General features: G+C 38.0%; 1 long non-coding RNA gene across 3 annotated transcripts; it reads right to left on the bottom strand.

Annotated features, from left to right (window-relative positions):
* Window positions 1-211: 211 nt before the first annotated feature.
* LOC108946584 (uncharacterized) lies at window positions 212-22,869 on the bottom strand. 3 transcript variants are annotated; one of them, XR_011408480.1, is made up of 7 exons: window positions 22,719-22,869; window positions 21,782-21,935; window positions 21,092-21,151; window positions 18,929-19,135; window positions 4,749-4,841; window positions 4,565-4,663; window positions 4,097-4,479 (listed from the first exon to the last, which is right to left on the bottom strand). It is a non-coding gene; the product is annotated as an uncharacterized lncRNA (long non-coding RNA). The 3 variants fall into 3 exon arrangements; XR_011408479.1 differs by lacking the exons at window positions 21,092-21,151; window positions 21,782-21,935; window positions 22,719-22,869 and adding exons at window positions 212-447; window positions 20,262-20,438 and having other exon boundaries at window positions 4,148-4,479; XR_001970898.2 differs by lacking the exons at window positions 21,092-21,151; window positions 21,782-21,935; window positions 22,719-22,869 and adding an exon at window positions 20,262-20,438.
* Between the last annotated feature and the right edge of the window lie 248 nt (window positions 22,870-23,117).

Raw genomic sequence — 23,117 nt, 5'->3', positions numbered from 1 at the left:
GATATTCCCTTTGTTGATTGTATAATTACTTTTAACAGACAAAATTTCCTTCGTTAATGGTCATTTATCTATTTGAGAAACCTGTCGTTAAAGAATTTTAATGACCACATTTTTCTTCGCTACTATGAAAATGTAATAAATATAATTACTAAAATTTGAATTACATGAATAGTAATAATTCTTTATATGCTTTCATACACGCTCAACAATATTAGAAAATAAACCAAATACTTGATATCTTTTTAGTATAATAAACTAAAGTATCATATTTAGCAGAAACCAATCCAAATTGTAAGACATCATTTTTAATAATTCCTGAAAAGAAAAAAAGTAAAATTGCAGCATATATTTGTACATAAGACAATGTCTTTAAATCATCCCTCACAAACCAAAAATCTCTTATACTTCAACTTTCTCTACATTTTCTTCAAGGATAGGTTCTTTGGACTTCAAATTTTTAATTTGTTAAAATAACAAATTTATGTTAGTTTAGTGACAAAGAATAAATAACTAAAGAAGATCATACTAAAGTATAATATAAAGATGAAAATTTTGAAGTGAAAAAATACAAATTGAAATTGATGAACCGGCCTATTCGAATGACTATAAAATCTTTTTCTATGTTGATCCTATAGGCATATGCTCAACTTCTGAAAATGTAGTCTAAAGCTTAAAATTTCCAGAAAAAGAAGAAAGGGAAAGGATGACTCACAATGCAGACTTCAGTTCGATGATCTGGTACTTAGATAACAAGTGGGGGTTTATAGAAATAACGACTCTTAGACTTCAATCCCATTTCCTTGTTGGAATCAAAATTTAAAACTTCACTCACAAACAAATACTAGTATTACGTATTAATATATTTATTTCAAGAATTCAACTCAATGAGATTAGAGTTTAAATTGGGTAAAATAGTACAATTAAAGGCCTTACATTATATTAAGTATATGACGTCAACATAGGAATATCACTGAATGTGTTCCAACGATCCTTAGTGTTCAAACATACTTTTTCACTACTAAAAACTCGACAAAAACCGACCAAGGTCGACCGACCAACTTTGGTCGGTCAAAAAACCGACCAAAAAACCGACCAAAGTTGGTCGGTTTTTCAAAATATTTTTTTTTAATTTTTTTTTTTACGAAACCGACCAACTTTGGTCAGTTTTCTTTGGCGCAAAAATGCGGAAAATTATTTTTGAGTCCCGCGAAATTTATGTTTCAAGAAACCGACCAACTTTGGTCGGTTTTTCAATTAAAATAAATAAAAATTAATATTTAAAAAACCGACCAAAATTGGTCGGTTAATTCGGCAGGTCATTTAAAAAAATCGACCAACTTTGGTCGGTAATTTTACTTTTTAATAAAACCGACCAACTTTGGTCGGTTATTTTCGTGCGAACATACAATTAAAGAGTATAAATCAAATAAAAGACAATCTTAAAACGAAATGTACCAATGGTCTAGTGGTAGAATAGTATCCTGCCACAGTACAGACCCCAGTTCGATTCCCAGATGGTGAATCTTTTTATTACATAATTAAAATACCGACCAACTTTGGTCGGAAAAAACCGACCAACTTTGGTCGGTTTGTTTTGCAATATTTTTTTTTTTTAATTTAATTGACCGACCAAAGTTGGTCGGTTTGTTTTGCAATATTTTTTTTTTTGAATTTAATTGACCAACCAAAGTTGGTCGGTCATTTCCGACCAACTTTGGTCGGTATTCCTTTCCGACCACAATAATACCGTCCACACGTAAATGGTCACGTTTTGGTCGGTTTTTGGCCATTATCGACCAACGTTGGTCGGTTTTTTTGGTCAGTTTTTACCGAATTTCTAGTAGTGTTTTTGGTAAGGAGTCTCAGTTTGATACAGAACATATTTTATGTTAACTAAATTGTATATAGATTAATGTGGCTTAGTAATGTGCCCTCTTATTATTACCCAGCTAGTTTTTGTTTTTTTCTATGGCTCATTACGAAACAACACTTGAAATTGTACAAACAATTAGGGCTTAAAGATAATTTTGGTGTGTTCACGGCACGAATTAGACGTTTTTTCTAGAGTTTGAGGTTTTGATCAGGTCGCCCTTTGTTCCCCCTGCTAAATAAAAATGGGTTATGAAAATTATACTACTAATAATAATGGGCCAAATCAACAAGAAATTAACATAATCAGGGGTGTCTTCGTCACGTTGGACACAATCAATAATTTCCTTTTAGGGACTAATATGATGTCATTGTGATGAAAACTGCCGTTATATTATACTTGTTGTAGGCGTCGTGTATTTGATTTGGTCAAGGACTCAAGACAGTGTAAGGAATGGGGTAGACGAGGATTGTGAAGATCAAATTTTGGTGGGGAAGTTTCAAGGTGATCTGAGGCAATTGTTGAATGATAAATAACAGTTGTAGGTGGTTGAGGGAACAGGTTTGGATGCTGCTAATAGTAATGGGAACAAGTCCATTGTAGTTCATCAAGGATATGATGTTAATAAGATGCAAAATACAGCAGTTGTTGCTAAGAATAAATCTGGGCAGCAGCAGGTCGCAAAAACTAGAAAAGAACTAACTAATAGTGGTCCAGTTACTCCTGTAGGTGATGTTTCAAAGGTGGTGAAGGGTCAATCTAAACCTACAGGTGATGTCCGTGCTACTACAGCCTTGGTGAGGCTTTACAAGGCTCTGAACTCAGCATTACAAACTAATCCTAAGATGTATGGTAATGGGGCGGTGGCAGTGGCACGGTGTGATCAACCTACTGTTGCAGCTGGTGAACCAGCTGATAAATCAACAGGTTTTAAAGCTTCTGTTGTGGCTAGTGAGGGGCAAGAATCAGATGATGTAGCTAAATGATGCGATATTTGTAAGCTACTGCCTATAACAGCTGGTTCTAGTGCTGCTACAGGTCCTGAAGAATGCAAAAGCATCTGTGGTTGATCGAAAGGACTGCTATAACTGAAGATGCTGAGCAATACGCTAATGCAGCTGGACAGTTGATAACTAAGGAACTTGAATAATCTAAGATGCAACTATCAATAGATAGGAAGGAGAAAAGAGCTGGATAGGTACTTGATGCTCCAACTCCTAATGGGAATCGAGCTCAATCATCTCCTGAAGCTATTGCTGCTTTGAAGGATCCTAAGGCAACATATGGTACAAAGGTTTTGGAATTTCCTACTGAGATTCCAAAACATTAAGGAAGTGTCCAGAGTGTAAATTTTGTTCTGTTTGTCTAAAGAATCTGCTATGCGCTCTGTTTATTCCATCTCTAACAAAAGTGATAATTTTATCATCTTACTAATTATAAAAAATTAAAAGTAAAAAGAGAACTTATCCCATCAAATTGTACAAAAATAAGAAGAGGATAACTTGGAGCATGGTCCCTACACTAAAGAAACCTTCTCCGTCATATTCTACAAAACCAGTACTGCTTTCCTAATAGGTAGCATTTGATACACTTTGTATAAGAATGAATAGTGACAGCAAGTATACAACAAGTGTCAAGGAGATAGGAAATAACAATGTTAGAAGAACAATGGTGGCACCTCCACCTATGCTAGAAATTGTTGGCCAAAAATTGAGCAGACTAAGAAACCCAACATTTAGTGAAGGAACCATTGGTGATGGCCCTCTATTGCCCATATCAACAGTTGGTGCATGTACATGATCAACCAGTTGTTGTACCTGCTGAATTGTTTGAAAAAAACAGCAGGTTCTAAAGCTACAACTGTGAATAGGGTATCTCAGGTTTACGAGGAGGAAAAGAAGATTTCTAAAGACCCTATTGTTGATCGTGTTTCAGATCGAGGATGTACTCAAGTTTGTTGAGGTAATGAAGCAATTGGGGTTAAGGAAAAACTTAATGAAGCCGTGCAGTAATCAAATTTTGAACAGGGGCAGATTAGTGTGGATAAAACATCTAGGCAGGTGCTTCACACTCAAGGCAAATCTAGACAAACTCCCATAGCAGCAGCTCTATAATTGGATGTTACTGATGGGTTTAGATATGATAAGAATGAGAAGCAGACAGCTGACACCATAGAATCAGTTTCTCCAGCTATGCAACAATTCAAAGGACGATATTGGACGGTGGTAAATCGATCTCACACATCACAGAGTAAAAAAGGATTTTCAATCTACTAACCTGTTAAATGATTCAATCTATTGATCATTTGAAGATGGTGATGAGGGCTGATCAAACACTATCTTTGCAAGATGTGCGTATTTACTCCCTAGCTCATCATATTTACTCTCTAGACTTTCTAGGCGTCCTTTTAGTGATTCATTTTCTTTTTCAGTAGCATTCAGTTTTTCCAACAATGCATCTTTAGAGGAGTTACCACCTTTCAACTCCTTAGCGGTTATTCCAATACTAAATTCAACTACATGACTCTTTCGTTGAGGTCCGAAGCACCTTTCTACAACCTCAATGATCGTAAGAGACGATTCAGATTACACCAATTCTTTGATTTTAGCCTGTAAAATAAAATTAATTCAATTAAAATAATACAACACAATAAATAAATAAATAATGTAAATTAAAATTTATCAATAAACATACATATTTCTCATTGGTTTTAGGTTCGACAAGCTTGTTGTTCTTCTTACGAGTCTCAAAAAAAATAATTGCCACATCTGGTGGATTACCATCTTTACCTCCCTTCACATTTAAATAAATAAGTCAAAGAAATCTTTATAACAAAGATGAGGTTTCTTAATAGAATATAACTATAATATTTACTCACCAATTCATAAATGATCTCCCTAATTGGCTTACTACCCGTACGATGAGGCATACTCAAATTAGACCTATTGACCGAGTTTCTTGTACTTGTCTCCTAAATGAACAACACACCAGCAAAATTCTGGTCAGCCACTTAATATAATACAAAGTTAATGTCACGACCCAAAATCTAACTAGTCGTGATGGCACCTAACCCAACCCGCTAGGTAATCCAAATAACAACTATCCAATTCCAGTAATATTAATAAGACAATTATTCAAAGAAATTATATGAAACTAATACATTTCCCAAGAACTGGTAGTATAAATCATGAGCTTCTAAGAATAGAATTTACAAAGCTGATATGAGATAAAATACATCTTCTATTTGAAAAGTATATAAACAGAGTCTTTATAAATCTAAGTCTACCATAAACAAGAGGCAGCTAAAATAGGAACGCATGTACATCTTCAAATCCGGCAACCATCAAGCACAACAATAATAACAACAACCAACATATGCACGCAATATGCAGAAGTGTAAGATCAGTACAACCGACTCCATGTACTGAGTAAGTAACAAACCTAACCTTAGGTTGAAAGCAGTGACAAGCTGCAACATAGGTCGGGTTCAACACAAATAACCAATAGCAGTTCATAACAACGTAGGGCATATAAATAAGAAAGCAATTCAGAAAAAAAAATGCTTAGCTTGATCACAATTTCTTGAAAGTAGTTATGCTTTCAAGAATAACAGTGAAAACCTAAATCCTTTACCGAAATCGTCAAAAAATATGAGATAGTTTGAAAACTGTAAATTTTTCCAAAAATCCTTTCCAAAAAAAGTAAGATGTTTCATTTCCTTTCCAGATAGCAAGTGTGAAATACCTCTCTATGCTCACATATCAATGTGTGTAAAAGTCATAAATGACGTGATACCGTACAACATGAGGAAAAATGTATCTCTATGCCTGTATGCCATGGGTGCATGCCAATGCCATGTATCTCAGAGATGAATCATGTACTTACACTCTCAGAGTACTCAATCTCACTGTCTCACACTTTTCACTTTTTATGCTCAACCACTCGGTACTGTATATGGCCCATACGACCCAGGGAAGATCCATCCCGGAATATATACATCAGTGACCATCAGTCACTCAGTATCGAGAAAGGCCAATCCGGCCCCATGGAGAAGATCCATCTCCAGTTATATAATGCTTCGGACAAATCCATGTCCAGGGAAATCCATCCATCAATAATATCATCCGCGCTCACTAGGGGTGTGTTAAAATCTCCGGAGGGGCTCCTACAGCCCAAGCGCTATCATAAGCCAGATCCAGGCATAAATCAATAGAGCATCATACGGCGTGCAACCCGATCCCATAACTATCACTCATAATCAGGCTCTCGGTCTCACTCGGTCATCAATCTCTCCAGTCTCACTCACGGGCTCACAATGTCATGAAACTAGCACGGCAATAATAATATAATGTATTAATAAATAACAACTGAGACTGGGATATGATATGAATGCATGAATATGACTGAGTAAGAAATATCAATGAAATCAGTGAGATGACAGCAAGAAACGACCACTATGGGTCCCAATAGTATTGGCATAAAGCCTAAACATGATATCTAGCATGATTGACAACTCAATTACTTTATCACATGGTGAAAATACGGATATCAGCATAATAGGGCCACTATTCAGTGCCATGGAAACAATAAAGTCCCTATTCACATGGTGCACGCCCACACGCTCGTCACCTAGCATGTGCGTTACCTCAATACAAATCACATAACACCTATTTCGGGGTTTTATATCCTCAGCTCCAAGATTAGAAGAGTTACTTACCTCTAACAAGCCAATACCAATGCTGAGCAAGCCAAGCGATGCTCCAAAGATGCCATCTCGCGTGTTCCACCTCTTAACGGCTCAAAACTAACCAAAAACAACTCAAATCCGTCTCCAAACGTCCTGAATCTAGCCATAAACAGTTCGATACAATCAATATAGGCTAAAACAATTAATTCCACAAGAAAAATTTGAAAGTATAGCCAAAATCTGAAAATCGGTCCAAACTCGAACCCCGGGCCCACGTCTCGAAATTCAACAAAAGTCACAAAATTCGAAAGCTCATTCACTCACGAGCCCAACCATACCAAATTCATCAAAATCCATCTAGGTGGGAAATCAGTGGGTAAACATAATTATTAAAGAAAATATGAAGACAAGGAACTTACCTCAAGAATTCCACTTGAAAATCAGTCTCAAAATCTCTAAAATTCGAGCTCAAAATGATGAAACAAAGCCAAAAATCTCGGACTCCGCCAATATAGGTTCTGCCCAGGCACTTCAGCACCTGCGCGCCCGCTGGTGCGAAAAATCTAGGCGCATCTGCGAAAATGACTAACTCCGGCTGCCTCCGCTCCTGCGACCCATAGTCCGCATCTGCGCTATCGCAGGTGCGGAGAAACCATCGCACCTGCGACCCCTACTGGTCTCCACCCTTTCCGCACCTACGCTCAACCTGCCGCACCTGCGGCATCGCATCTGCGGTCCCCTCTTCGCAGTTGCGGTCACACCAGCAGCTCTCAGACTTCAGCAAGTTCTCAAATCACATTCCAAGTCCGTTAACCACCTGAAATCAACCCTAGGCCCCCCAGGACCTCAACCAAACATACCAACAAGTCTTATAACATCATACGAACTTAATCAAATCTTCAAATCACGAAAACACGAATTACACACGGATTCTAACAACATCGAAAACACGAATTACACACGGATTCAAGCCTAAGAAACTTCAAAATTTCCAAATTATAGAAACGACGCCAAAACCTATCAAATCACGTCCGATTGACCTCAAATTTTGCACACAAGTCACATTCAACATTACGGACTCCCTCCAACTTTCGGAATCGGAATCCGACCCCGATATTTAAAACTCCACTCCCGGACAAACTTTCCAAATTTCAACTTTCGCCATTTCGAGCCAAATTCAACCACGGACCTTCAAATAACAATCCGAATGCACTACGAAGTAAAATTACCCAACAGAGCTAACAGAACCATCAAAATTCCAATCCGAGGTCAAATGCTAAAAAGTCAAACTGTGGTCAACTCTCCCAATTTAAAGTTCAACAATGAAATGCTTTCTTCCAATTCGATTCCGAATAACCTGAAAGTCAAAACCGATGATTCACACAAGTCAAAATACATCATACGGATCTTCTCAGGCCCTCAATCAACCGAGCAAAGTGTAAATGCTCAAAACGATCGGTCGGGTCGTTACATCCTCCCCCATTTAAACATACGTTCATCCTCGAACGTGCCAAGAGTTGTTCCTAAAGCCATCAAATCGCCGTGCAACCTTACCATGCACATACCCCGGGGGTCATCTCACGTCACCCTATCCCATATAGGCCCGGCAACATAGCATAACTATAGTTTCTTAATTCAACCTAGCCCATAAACTTTAAAAATACAATTTCCAACATCCAAAATTTCTATATGATCAGAATATCGCATCTACATACTGTATAAGTTTGAACAACTTGTAACAAGCCTTCACCATAACCCAAGATGTAATCACATGATGTACCACATAACTCAAATACTCATAGTGATAATTTCAACTTATAGTAGCTGCTCAAAACAACCCAATACCAGTAATCAACCTCATATCAAACAAAACCTCATTCTAAATCCTTCATACACTGCCGATGATGAAAGAAACATGCAGAACTCATAACCATTCACTAGATCAACCAGTCTTGGAATTCCCTCTCATTCGACAAGAACTATAGCAAATTCTAAGCAGACTTTCGATATTATCCTTCCAAACATGCTGTAATCAATTCCGATAGTATCCATTCTAGGTCCATTGATCTCATCTCATCCAACACGACCACTCTAGTGACATGCCACATCAATACAATATGACGCCATAACACATGCAATCTGTGCACCAATAAGCACCTTCCATATATACTCAAATCATAGAAAACTGATTTAGACGGGAGAACTATCCTGCAACCTCAAAAAGTACCACCACAAGACAATGCTAAGAATTTATCACACACCGTAGAACCAAAATACATGAATGTAACACAAGGGATCATATCTCAACGTAACTCTGCTGCAATACGTGACCCCGTCCAAACACTAGTCCATATGAAATACTTCAGCCACCATGCTCAAAATCAATAACCACACGAAATTCGACATCAAATAGCACAATACCACAATACTTCAGCCACCATGCCCAAAGTGCATTACTGTAACCCTGGAGAGCCAATAGCACAATACCACAATCCAGAAAGAAGATAGCCAACGCGTAAACAATCATGCAATACTCAAATATTCACCTCGCTCAAATTTTGCTATAAAGCCCAAATAGAACCACACCGTGTGTGCATATAACCCACGAATCGCAACCCTTCATAGCATAGAAGAGTAACTCACAGATCATTTCAGAACACGAATAAGTTCAACAACAGCCGAATGGCACATCCCTCAATAATAGCAGTACGAAGCCAACCAATCCGACTAGACATAGAATACCCATCCTAGTTGGGCCTACCATTGGGCCCCCAAATTCAACTCTGGGCACCCACACATGGATAAATAACCCTCTGAAGGCCCAAAATGACTGAATCATAACACATACTATCATCTAGCTAGCTTCGTCCATGACTTCACAATCCACAATCATGAAAACAACATTCTCTTGAGAACTCCCAATCTCCAAATCCATAGAACACACGAATTCTATATTTGATCCCAACTCCACCGCCAGAATGTCTAACACATCTTTCATACACGATCATCCCACGAGGAGTACTTCTAAAATTCTTCTATGCCACATGGAAAAATTTGAATATCAGCAGTCGATCAACCAGGAGAGCGTTGCAATACCAATGAAGTGCCCATAAATCAAAACACATTGCCCCTTCTAAAATGTTTACTCTCATCAGGCCATACTGATTAGTAATATCATTTGCCTAGTCATCTGAAACCGTCCATGCTGCCTACGAATTTATGCCCTTCCCTTTAAAACTGAACTATGACCTTGCACAAGCAAATCTCAATCACACGCAATACACCGCGTCTACCATGCCATCCTACGAAGAGTACAAGAATCTTATAATCAACTCTAAGTCACAAGCAGAATACATACCCGATCATTCATAAACCTTCCATTTGATCTCATCACAGAGAAAATTCCAATATGCAACATATTCCTCATGCCGATAGGAAATATACTCCTCGAACCGTGGTAAAAACCATTGAGAACTCTTTGAAACCCATTTGCACATAAGTAAGCTATCAGAGCCGAATCTCTCTAACTCAACCAAGCCACGCAATTCGCCAAAACCCAAGAGCATTTCCACGAAACACCTGTGGAGACTAGCCACATCATAGGTACCTAAAGAACTGATTATATCCTTTATTGTGCTGATCCAACCTACTACCATGCTGTCCTATTTCTCCAAGTCCCTTCCAAATTGCCTACGAATTGATACTTCTCCTTGCTTGAACACCACAATCCTTAACCAAAATTCACCATACAAGAGACCCTAGTATAAAACCACAATGCCCTAAGCACCACAATCGCGACACCCACTCTAAGGAGACCTTACGTGAACCTAAAACTGTTTTCTTCACCTTCTTGATGCTAAAATGCATAATCTACAACGGTATAAAAATGCCATAAGTCTCGACACCATCCAATGTAACTCTCAGTTTCTACCCATATACAAATCTTGAAAATTCCAAATCGCTACATATAAATCTTGAATCCATTAAAACCATTCTCAAGAATCATCCACTCTACTCAAATCTCGATTAAATCGACCAAACAGACCGAACGACCCGTGCCCCATTAGCACACCAACACCCAAGGGAGTAACCTACACTCCTAAGCAAATGAGCAGATTCCTACTTCATGTACATTACACCCTTCACGAATAACCACTCAATTATTTTATGATTCCCATATACACATAGAGTGTAATACAACCTGCATCCCGAATTTCCTCATAATTGATTCACCAGTATACCCCGAACCGAAACCAATACAACACATAATCGTGCAATCAACTCGTAGATAGAAGACTCCCCCACTAGGCTCAAAGCCACAGAACAAAATACTCGAAGACATCACGATACCCATACTCTATTACTGCCAGAATCCCGCACTGAAATTCAACTAAATCCTTCGTATGCTCATGTAACACAAACCATATAATACCTCAAATCATCTGCAAATCTCGCATTCATCCTCGTGATAGTCGGGTCAACTGTTACAACCAATCCAAACTCAAATCGCACAATTATCATTCATTGGTAAAGGAGAACTCTCTACAAAATATCATAGGGATCACACAACCTCAGGACACCTCGTAGGAGATAACCCACCGGCTTGCCTCAAACTGACATTTCTCTATACTCTCCCACAGTAACAACTACTACGCAATCACTTAATCTTCTCGATACTCATCAACAAGACATGAGAATCTACTTCACTCCACAACTAAATAACATGATAGATCCCTCAACACACCCATAACTCGAGACCATATGCCAAATCAAGATAGAAATCAGACACCCCATAGTCCTTGCTACATCTCAAGTAAACTCTTCTCGTCACATTCGAACAATCTAAACACGTCTCGCAGTTACATCATACTCACCACATAGTCATACATTCACAAATCCCACTAATAGGGATACCAACGGACCTATAATTCCCAAAAGCATGTGCTCACACAATCAAAATCTCCGTGCTCAAGCTACCGTCAAAACCCAGCCTTAAGTCATCCAGACTGGCCCATCATCAGCATGCCAAAATCACATCTCGCACCTCAACCATGGAATTACGAGCCGCCGGTGCACAACCAATATCGAGCACTAACATGCGCATACGAATGCGTGGAAGAAATTCAAAGGGTTACGCTTCAAGCTGAATCAATGTCGCACGATAAGGAAAGAAAGATGGGAAGTATATCCTAAATGTCCTGTAGCCTCTCAAAGATAGGTATGGACGTCATCATACCGATCTGCAAGACTCTACTAGCCACTTGCTCATGACTTGTAGAACCTATGAACCTAGAGCTCTGATACCACCTTGTCACGACGCAAAATCCAACTAGTCATGATGGCACCTAACCCAACCCGCTAGGTAATCCAAATAACAACTATCCAATTCCAATAATATTAATAAGACAATTATTCAAAGAAATTATATGAAACTAATACATTTTCCAAGAACTGGTAGTATAAATCATGAACTTCTAAGAATAGAATTTACAAAGCTGATATGAAGTAAAATACATCTTCTGTTTGAAAAGTATATAAACAGAGTCTTTATAAATCTATGTCTGCCATGAACAAGAGGCAGCTAAAATAGGAACGCATGTACATAATCCAGCAACCATTGAGCACAACAACAACAACAACAACCAACATATGCACGCAACATGTCGAAGTGTAGTATCAGTACAACCGGCCCCATGTACTGAGTAAGTAACAAACCTAACCTTAGGTTGAAAGCAGTGACGAGCTGGAACATAGGTCGGGTCCAACACAAATAACCAATAGCAGTTCATAACAACGTAGGGCATATAAATAAGAAAGCAATTTAGAAAAAAAATGCTCAACTTTATCACAATTTCTTGAAAAAATTATGCTTTCAAGAATAACAGTGAAAACCTAAATCCTTTACCGAAATCGTCAAAAAATATGAGATAGTTTGAAAACTGTAAATTTTTCCATAAATCCTTTCCAAAATAAGTAAGATGTTTCATTTCCTTTCCAGATAGCAAGTGTGAAATACCTCTCTATGCTCACATATCAATGTGTGTAAAAGTCATAAGTGACATGATACCGTACAATATGAGGAAAAATGCATCTCTATGCCTGTATGCCAAGGGTACATGCCAATGCCATGTATCTCAGAGATGAATCATGTACTCACACTCTCAGAGTACTCAATCTCACTGTCTCACACTTTCCACTCATCATGCTCAACCACTCGGTATTGTATATGGCCTATACGGCCCAGGGAAGATCCATCCTGAAATATATACATCACTGACCATCAGTCACTCAGTACCGAGGAAGGCCAATCCGGCCCCAAGGAGAAGATCCATCTCCAGTTATATAATGCTTTGGACAAATCCATGTCCAGGGAAATCCATCCCTCAATAATATCATCCGAGCTCACTAGGGGTGTGTTACAATCTCCGGAGGGGCTCCTACAGCCCAAGCGTTATCATAAGCCAGATCCAGGCATAAATCAATATAGCATGCTACGGCGTGCAACCTGATCCCATAACCGTCACTCATAATCAGGCTCTCGGTCTCACTCAGTCATCAATCTCTCCAGTCTCACTCACGGGCTCAAAATGTCATGAAACTAGCCCGACAATAATAATATGATTTATTAATAAATAACAACTGAGACTGAGATATGATATGCATGCATGAATATGACTGAGTACGAAATATCAATGAAATCAGTGAGATGACTGCAAGAAACAACCATTATGGGTCCCAATAGTATTGGCATAAAGCCTAAACATGATATCTAGCATGATTGACAACTCAATTATTTTAGCACATGGTGAAAATACGGATATTAGCACAATAGGGCCACTATTGAGTGCCATGGAAACAATAAAGTCCCTATTCACATGGTGCACGCCCACTCGCCGGTCACCTAGCATGTGCGCCACCTCAACACAAATCACATAACACGTATTTTGGGGGTTTCATACTCTAAGCTCCAAGATTAGAAGAGGTACCTACCTTGAACAAGCCAATACCAATGTTGAGCAAGCTAAGCGATGCTCCAAAGATGCCATCCCGCGCGTTCCAAAATAAGTAAGATGTTTCATTTCCTTTCTAGATAGCAAGTGTGAAATACCTCTCTATGCTCACATATCAATGTGTGTAAAAGTCATAAATGACGTGATACCGTACAACATGAGGGAAAATGCATCTCTATGCCTGTATGCCATGGGTGCATGCCAATACCATGTATCTCAGAGATGAATCATGTACTCATACTCTGAGAGTACTCAATCTCACTGTCTCACACTTTTCACTCATCATGCTCAACCACTCGATACTATATATGGCCTATACGGCCTAGGAAAGATCCATCCCGGAATATATACATCACTGACCATCAGTCACTTAGTATCGAGGAAGGCCAATCCGGCCCCATGGAGAAAATCCATCTCCAATTATATAATGCTTCGGACAAATCCATGTCCAGGGAAATCCATCCATCAATAATATCATCCGCGCTCATTAGGGATGTGTTACAATCTCCGGAGGGGCTCCTACAGCCCAAGCACTATCATAAGCCAGATCCATGCATAAATCAATATAGCATGCTACGTCGTGCAACCCAATCCCATAACTATCACTCATAATCAGGCTCTCGGTCTCACTCACTCATCAATCTCTCGAGTCTCACTCACGGGCTCAAAATGTCATGAAACTAGCACGACAATAATAATATGATGTATTAATAAATAACAACTGAGACTGGGATATGATATGAATGCATGAATATGACTGAGTACGAAATATCAATGAAATCAGTGAGATGACAGCAAGAAACGACCACTATGGGTCCCAATAGTATTGGCATAAAGCCTAAACATGATATCTAGCATGATTGAAAACTCAATTACTTTATCACATGGTGAAAATAAGGATATCAGCACAATAGGGCCACTATTCAGTGCCATGGAAACAATAAAGTCCCTATTCACATGGTGCACGCCCACACGTCCATCACCTAGCATGTGCGTTACCTCAATACAAATCACATAACATGTATTTCAGGGTTTTATATCCTCATCTCCAAGATTAGAAGAGTTACTTATCTCGAACAAGCTAATACCAATGTTGAGCAAGCCAAGCGATGCTCCAAAGATGCCATCCCGCGCATTCCGACCTCTAAACGGCTCAAAACTAACCAAAAACAACTCAAATCTGTCTAGAAACGTCCCGAATCTAGCCACAAGCAGTTCAATACAATCAATATAGGCTAAGGAATTAATCCACAAACAAAATACGAAATTATAGTAAAAATCCAAAATCGGTCCAAAGTCGACCCTCGAGCTCACATCTCGAAATCCGATAAAAGTCACAAAATCCGAAAGCTCATTCACTCACGAGCCCCACCATACCAAATTCATCAAAATCTGACACCAATCGGTCATTCAAATCCTCAAAACCAACTCTCCAAATCCCTAGCTTTCAATCCCCAGTTTACACCTCAAACATACACCTTCTAGGTGGGAAATCAGTGGGGAAACATAATTATTAAAGAAACAATGAAGACAAGGAACTTACCTCAGGAATTCCACTTGAAAAGCCCTCTCAAAATCTATAAAATCCAAGCTCAAAATGATGAAATGAAGCCAAAAATCTCGGACCTCGCTGATATAGGTTTTGCCCAGGCACTTAAGTACCTGCGGAGCCTGGGCTCGTACATACACGCCCGCTGGTGCAAAGCATCTGGGCGTACCTGCGAAAATGACTAACTCCGGCTAGCTCCGCTCCTGCGACCCATGGTCCGCATGTGCGCTATCGCATATGCGGAGAAACCATCGCACATGCGACCCCTGCTGGTCTCCACCCTTTCCGCACCTGTGCTCAACCTGCCGCACCTGCGACTTCAGCAAGTTCTCAAATCACATTCCAAGTTCGTTGACCACCCGAAATCAACCCGAGGCCCACCGGGACCTCAACCAAATACACCAACAAGTCTTATAACATTATACGAACTTTATCGAATCTTCAAATCACCTCCAACAACATCGAAAACACGAATTACACATAGATTCAAGCCTAAGAAATTTCAAAATTTCCAAATTCTACAATCGATGCCAAAATCTATCAAATGACGTCCGATTGACCTCAAATTTTGCACACAAGTCACATTCGACGTTACGGACCTGCTCCAACTTTCGAAATCGAAATCTGACCCGATATCAAAAAGTCCACTCCCGGTCAAACTTTCCAAATTTCAACTTTCTGCATTTCGAGCCAAATTCAACCACGGACCTCCAAATCACAATCCAGACGCTATCCTAAGTCCAAAATCACCCAACGGAGCTAACGTAACCATCAAAATTCCAATTCGAGGTCAAATGCCAAAAAGTCAAACTTGGTCAACTCTCCCAATTTAAAGCTTCAACAATGAAATTCTTTCTTCCAATTCGATTCCGAATAACCTGAAAGTGAAAACTGATGATTCACACAAGTCAAAATACATCATACAGAGCTACTCATGCCCTCGAACATCGAGCGAAGTGTAAATGCTTAAAAGGATTGGTCGGGTCGTGACAGCTATTTAAAATCCATAAAGGTCATGATGGCGCCAGACACCGCTATCAGGGAATCCAACAATAAACACTTAATTGGTTTCTCATTTTTGTTACTTTTGAAATCATATTTTCCTTTAATTTAAATACTAAAGAAGATGGATTTTACAAAATACATAATAATATCTTTAAAAATTCTAATACAGTGCAACCCATAATCATCCCAAAATATGATGTCACAAGTGCATGAGCATTAACTAGGAATGTAAAATAAAATACAACAGCTGTCCGGAATACAAATTGGACAGGAAAAATCTATGTACTCTGAAGGAGACTCTGTTGGCTGCGGAGCGTCGTATAGAATGCAGCACACCTAAGTCCCCTCCATAATCGCGCCTCTGCGCCCCCAAGACCGCTAAACATATGTGTACCTGCACAAAACTGTGCAGCAAGTGTAGCATGAGTACGTAAATCAATGTGTACCCAGTAAGTATCCCGCCTAACCTCGAAGAAGTAGTGACGAGGGGTCAACTAGAACACTTACTATGGGCTATAATTAATATACCAATGATATGATAAATTATGGATTTTATGAGGCAACGGTAAACACAATAACATGAGGCAATTAAATAATTCTCTTGTTAATAGGGGATTTCCAAATTTATTTTCATTTTTTAACAATTTATATCTCTAGCCAATGAGGCCATATCAATTATCCATAATTACAAAAAAATCAATTAAGTCATGCGCAAATCATGCCAAGGTCGTACGGCCTGATCAAACAAATAAGTAAATTGTGCACTGCCAGAGGGACGAATGACGCGAACCATAAATGCATCTATTTAATCTGCCGAGGCGTTCGGCCCGTTCCACAAAGATAATCACATTCAAACAGTCAATTGAGAATTCATCAAGGGTGAATTATCCAAGAAAATGGCAATTATAGTCAAGAAATGATGTTTAGCTTTTTAGAAAAAATTATTTACCAAGTTCGATATTGTTTAAGCATTTTAAATTGACAACAAGGTTGCAAATATTACAAGTAGAGCATGCTTTTGGGTCCTAGACTACCCGGATTTAAGCATAATAGCAGCTACGCACGGACTTTCGTCACCTCATGCGTATGTAGCCCCCACAAATAGGAGCACATATTGATTTATTTTACCTATGGGGTAAATTCCCTCTTACAAGGTTAGAAATGAGACTTACCTCGCTATGAAGTTTCATAACTGGCTCCCAGGCCATTCAATCAACTCAAATTGATGCCCAATGCTCCAAAACTAGCCAATAAATGAGCAAATCCATAAATATATACTCTAATACTCATTATAATCATATTTACAATAATTTCCAACTTCGCTCAAAAAGTCGATAAAGCACCATCGGCCCCACGTGCTCGGATTCTGAAATTGTTTGAAGATAACCATTACCCTTAACCTCACGAACTCAAATGTAGAATTTATTCCCAATTTCATGCCCAAATTCATGGTAAAAATCCAAAATACCAAATTTTACCAATCCCCCCCCCCCCCCCCCACACACACACACACACACTTTCTACTAATTTTCATGTTTAAATTCTTATTCAAATCATGTATTTAACTTATAATAAGTGGGGATCACTAGCCTTGAGTTGCTTGCTGAAATCTCCCCTTGAAGCTCTTCAAAATAGCCCAAACTAAATGAAAAATGGGAGACAAATGGGCCAAGTCCTGTTTTAAAGAAACCACACTGCCCAGTGACCTTTTCGCACCTGCGGCTCTTAGGCCGCTTCTGCGGAACTCCATCCGCACCTGCGGCCCTTGCCGATTCTGCGACTACTGACATCGCACTTGCGCCATCGCAGGTGCGCAAATCATTTCTCTTCTGCGATTCTCATCAGCATTGGCTCCTCCCGCATCTGCGAAGTATCTCCCGCACCTGCGGCCCTCTTCATGCAGGTGCGGTTACACCAGCTGCCCAGCTTCTTCAACTCTTCCTCAAATTCAAATTCGATCTGTTAACCACCCGGAATCCACCTGAGGCCCCCGGAACCCCGTCCAATCACACCAACCAGTCCGATAACATAACACAGACCTGTTCGAAACCTCAAATCACATCAAACAATGCTAATACCACGAATCATACTCCAATTAAACCTTTATTAACTTTAGAACTTCAAACTTCCTTATTTGATGTTGAAACCTATCAAAACACGTCTGATTGACCTCAAAGTTTGCACACAAGTCATTTTTGACATTACGGACCTACTCCAACTTCCAGAATCAGATTCCGACCCCGATATCAAAAAGTCTACTTCCGGTCAAACTTCTCAAAAACCTTCAAATTTCTAACTTTCGCCAAACGACTCCAAAATGACCTACGGACCTTCAAATCCACTTCCGGACATGCTCCCAATACCGGAATCACCATACAGAACTATTCTCATACTTGGAATTCTAAACGGTCATCGATAAGATTGAAATGCACTTCAACTCAAATTAATGGAAATTCTTGCAAAATGCTAACTTCCACAATAGGTACTGAACCGCTCCCGGGGCATCCAAATCCCGATCCGAATATACACCCAACTCCAAAATTATCATACGAACCTGCTGGAACCTTCAAATCCTGATTTCGAGGTCGTTTACTCTAAAATCCAATCTTAGTCAATTCTTCCAATTTAAAGCTTTTGAAATGAGAATTTTCTTTCCAATTCAACTCCGAACTTCCCGAAATTCAATCCCTACCACGCGTACAAGTCATAATACCTGAAGTGAAGCTACTTATGGCCTCAAATCTCCGAACGAAGTGCTAGAGCTCAAAACGATCGGTCGGGTCGTTACAATAGCTATAAATTCATACCTTAAATTTTTCAGTAAAACAATGCTACTTGACTAGCCATTCCCAATCACTTTTGTCTACCCCATTTGGTACATCTTTCAGAGCATAAAGGAATGGCTTAGACATAATATTATTGTGCATCAATCCTCTCCAATTGTTCCATAACTTTTTGATATATTTCAAGACATGATCTCGTTGATCATTTATGTCATCACTGTCAAATTTGTCCTACAATATTTCACAAGTATCATTAAATATGAAGCTTTTTTTATAAACTAGAAAAATAGAAATTTAACTGTATGTATCAAAAGACATGATAAAGCTTAAAAAGTTTATACGGGTTCTAATTGATAGATAGGGAAGATTCTTAAAAGAAAAAAGTGAAGCGACCATGAGTGTATATTTAGTTCCATTTAACAGGCAAAGGAAGTATGCTTATGCATAAATATACTTGCAATAGTCGAAATAAAAGTTAGACAAATTTGGAGCAGCAAATATGCATGATTAGATATTGATACTAGAAGAGTCAGGTGTATGCCACAATTAAAAATGAGGAAGATTAGTTAATCAATTACAAATACATGCATCTACATAATCTCATAAAATACTAGAGCTAGATTTATCTTAATTATTCTGAAAGTCCTTTTTTGAGGACTTGGAAACTATTGAATCAAAAGCTAGTGTCCATGTATAGCCAAACTTTTATTAACTTATCAAGATTCACATTAGTCATGCGTAGGCTAACTAGTTCTCCCATAAACAAGACCAAAACCAACCATAGATCCTACAATACAATGTGTAGTGGATACTGGCCAATCATAATATGATGCAACCAGGGCAAGAACACAAAGGGTTTACTTGAAAATTCGTACGAGAGTACTTGGTGATTTTCTAAATGGACACCAATGCTTCATCTGTCAAATGCATTCAGCTAGATATAGATTGATATAGCAGATATTCATCCGAACGAAATGGAAAGCATAGGCAGAGGTCCTAGCTAAGACTTACAGTCTATGTATTCTGATGCACTTTGAAGTGAATGCTAAGGTAGATATTCCGTCGGACAATTTAATGATAAGGTAGTCTATGTATTCTGATGCACTTTGAACTGAACTTCCATTTGTGTACTACCAAGAATTTATCAATTCAATAGCTTCTAAGAGTGTGGCTTCCATGATGTGAAATCATTCAATCTAGCAAGAAACACCCCAGAGCACATCTGGAAAATATACTAATATGATATGCAATTAACCAACCATTGAATGCAATGATGTAAGCTCACATGTATTTTCTTTCATTTGTGAAAGAAGAAATGGAGAAGGCAAATCAAGAAAGTAACGCTTTAAATCTTTACAGTAACAACTTCCCATGTGTGTTGTAGCTTATATTCTTCGATGTCTGCCCATGAGTGTACCCGCAATGGGCACATATTACGATCACGAACCAATATACTTAAGTATCTGGTAAATGAAACATGATGCTGTCCAACAACCTTATTGTGGTAGAAAGTGACTTGCAACTTTTCTCCAACTTTGAGTTTTTATCCCGATTCGTTCCTGCCACTTTTTTTACCTTTTCAGATTCACATGGCCCAACAAATCAAATTTAAGTCAAATATAGAAATCGTTATTGTACAATAATAATAAATAAATCTCATAGCTTGAGATAATAAAATACTTATTTCACTTCTCTGAGTGCCGTGCATCTCTTCTTCATCACGAGGAAGGGGAGCATCACCTTACAATATTTGATCCAAACCAGAAGGAGCAACATTTTCTCCAACTTTGAGTCCTGCAATATTTTTACACCTACTCTTTCCTCTCACTTTTTTTTACCTTTTCAGATTCACATAGCCCTGCAAATTCTAATTTAAGTCAAATATAAAAATAGTTCTTGTACAATAACAACAACAAAAATTATAGCTTGAGATAATAAAATAATTATTTCACTTCTCTCAGTGCCCTACATCTCTTCTTCTTCACGAGGAAATGGCTCCAATATTTGATCAAAACCAAGAGGCACAACATTTTCTCTAACTTTGAGTCCTGCAATATTTTTACACTTATTCGTTCCACTCACTTTCTTTACCTTTTCAGATTCACATAGCCATGCAAATTCCAATTTAAGTCAAATATAAAAATAGTTCTTGTACAATAACTATAAAACCTTGAGAAAATGAAATACATATTTCACTTCTCTGAGTGCCCTGCATCTCTTCTTCTTCACGAGGAAGGAGAGTATCACCTTTCAATATTTGATCAAAACCTGGAGGCGCAACATTTTCTTCAACTTTGAGTCCTGCAATATTTTTATACCTACTCGTTCCTTTCACTTTTTTTACCTTTTCGGATTCACATAGCCCTGCAAATTTCAATTTAAGACAAATATAAAAATAATTTTTGTACAATAACAATAAAAAAGTCTTATAGCATGAGATAATCAAATACTTATTTCACTTCTCTGAGTGCCCTGCATCTCTTCTTCTTCATGTGAAAAGGGAGTATCACCTTCCAATATTTGATCAAAAACAGGAAGCACAACATTTTTCTGACTTTGGGTCCTGCAACCTTTTTACACCTATTCATTCCTCTCACTTTTTTTATCTTTTCAGATTCACATAGCCCTACAAATTCTAATTTAAAACAAATATAAAAATAGTTCTTGTACAATAACTATAAAAAACTCTAATAGCTTGAGATAATAAAATACATATTTTACTTCTTTGAGTGCCCCACATCTCTTCTTCTTCATGAGGAAGGGGAGTATTTCCTTCGAATATTTGATCAAAATCAGGAGGTGCAGGACTATCATTATGAATTAACTTTTTCATATCAGAATCTAATACATTAAAAGCTTTACTTTTGCCAATCAAACCTCGTTGTTCAACATTTACTCTTATAGAACCCAATGCTCTGAAGCTTTGCCCTCGCCCCCTTGCTAAGGTACCAGGTGGAACGTACACATGCTTAACTGTCTTCGAACTTGACTTTATATTAGACTTCTGATATTTTGATGGATTCATGTCAACCTAGCATAGAAATAATTGAGTAACAGATGTCTATCATGTCAATTTTATCATATATGAAGATACAAATGTCTTTAAAAGAAGCTAGGAAATTAGATAGCCATAGACAACAGTAATAAAGAAAATTTACAGAAATATGACGCATAGAAACCTGGAGATAAGAAAATATTTAGCAAGTCAAATTCATCATATAAGAGTATATAATCAGTTAAGAGAAAATTCACAGTTATAGTTTTAGATACCTTTTCTGAACTTGTAAATCAAATGGAATCCAGTACGAAACTTCCATTATCACAAGTGAATTGCCTAATAAAATGAAGGAGTTGATAAATATCCAAACCTTCATGAGATCTTTTCCTTTTCAGTTTTGAAGAATTATCTAACTCCTCTAAATCATCAATATTTTCTTGCAGAACCTCAAAAGTATCACGAGGTTGAACTTTTCGTACAACATGCCAACCTTTATTGGAAAGATCGTCAACGTAAAAAATTTGTGATGCTTGGTTCGCTAATACAAAAGGCTTGGTTGTTTTCAGAAATCGCTGGCGGTTAAGCACGTAGTTTAGAAAATAATATTTACATACATGGTTTAAAAAATATTAATGTTAACTAGCACTCACCTTTTCTTTTAACCAACTAATGAATTACCTATCATAATTTTCTTGAGAGGTATCAACTAGAGTTAGTGAACTCTCTACAAATAATTAAAGCATAACAACATGTCATTTTAATGAAAAGAATAGAGAAATATATAAAAGTAAATTATTGAAACAAGTCATTACTTACTCCATAAATGGTTGAATTTCATCACAATTCTTCAAATTATAAAAATGTGCTTGCTCCAGTTCATTTGAATCAAGTTTGTGTGGTTTGCCACCTCTTAAAGCTCTTCCAGGTTGACAAAAAATTGTTAAATCTTTATCAGATTCTATAATACCACCATCATAATTTCGTTCAAAGCGATTAAACTTTGTTTCCATTATATGTATATACCTTGAATATAAGGTCATACATTCAATTGCTAAGTATATATATCGCTCCATTAGATACATCCATCGATATTGAGAAGGTCCAGTAATCTTAGCTTCATTAGCTAAATGAATTGGCAAGTGATTTATGACGTCAAAAACGGGGATTTGGGCATCTATCTGCTCTAGTTCATCCACACTTAAACATTTCGATCCA

This window comes from Nicotiana tomentosiformis, chromosome 6 (genome assembly GCF_000390325.3).
Source record: "Nicotiana tomentosiformis chromosome 6, ASM39032v3, whole genome shotgun sequence".
NCBI classification, from domain to species: domain Eukaryota; kingdom Viridiplantae; phylum Streptophyta; class Magnoliopsida; order Solanales; family Solanaceae; genus Nicotiana; species Nicotiana tomentosiformis.
The sequence above is the reverse complement of the archived record's forward strand: the minus strand, read 5'-3'. Positions and strand labels throughout refer to the sequence as shown.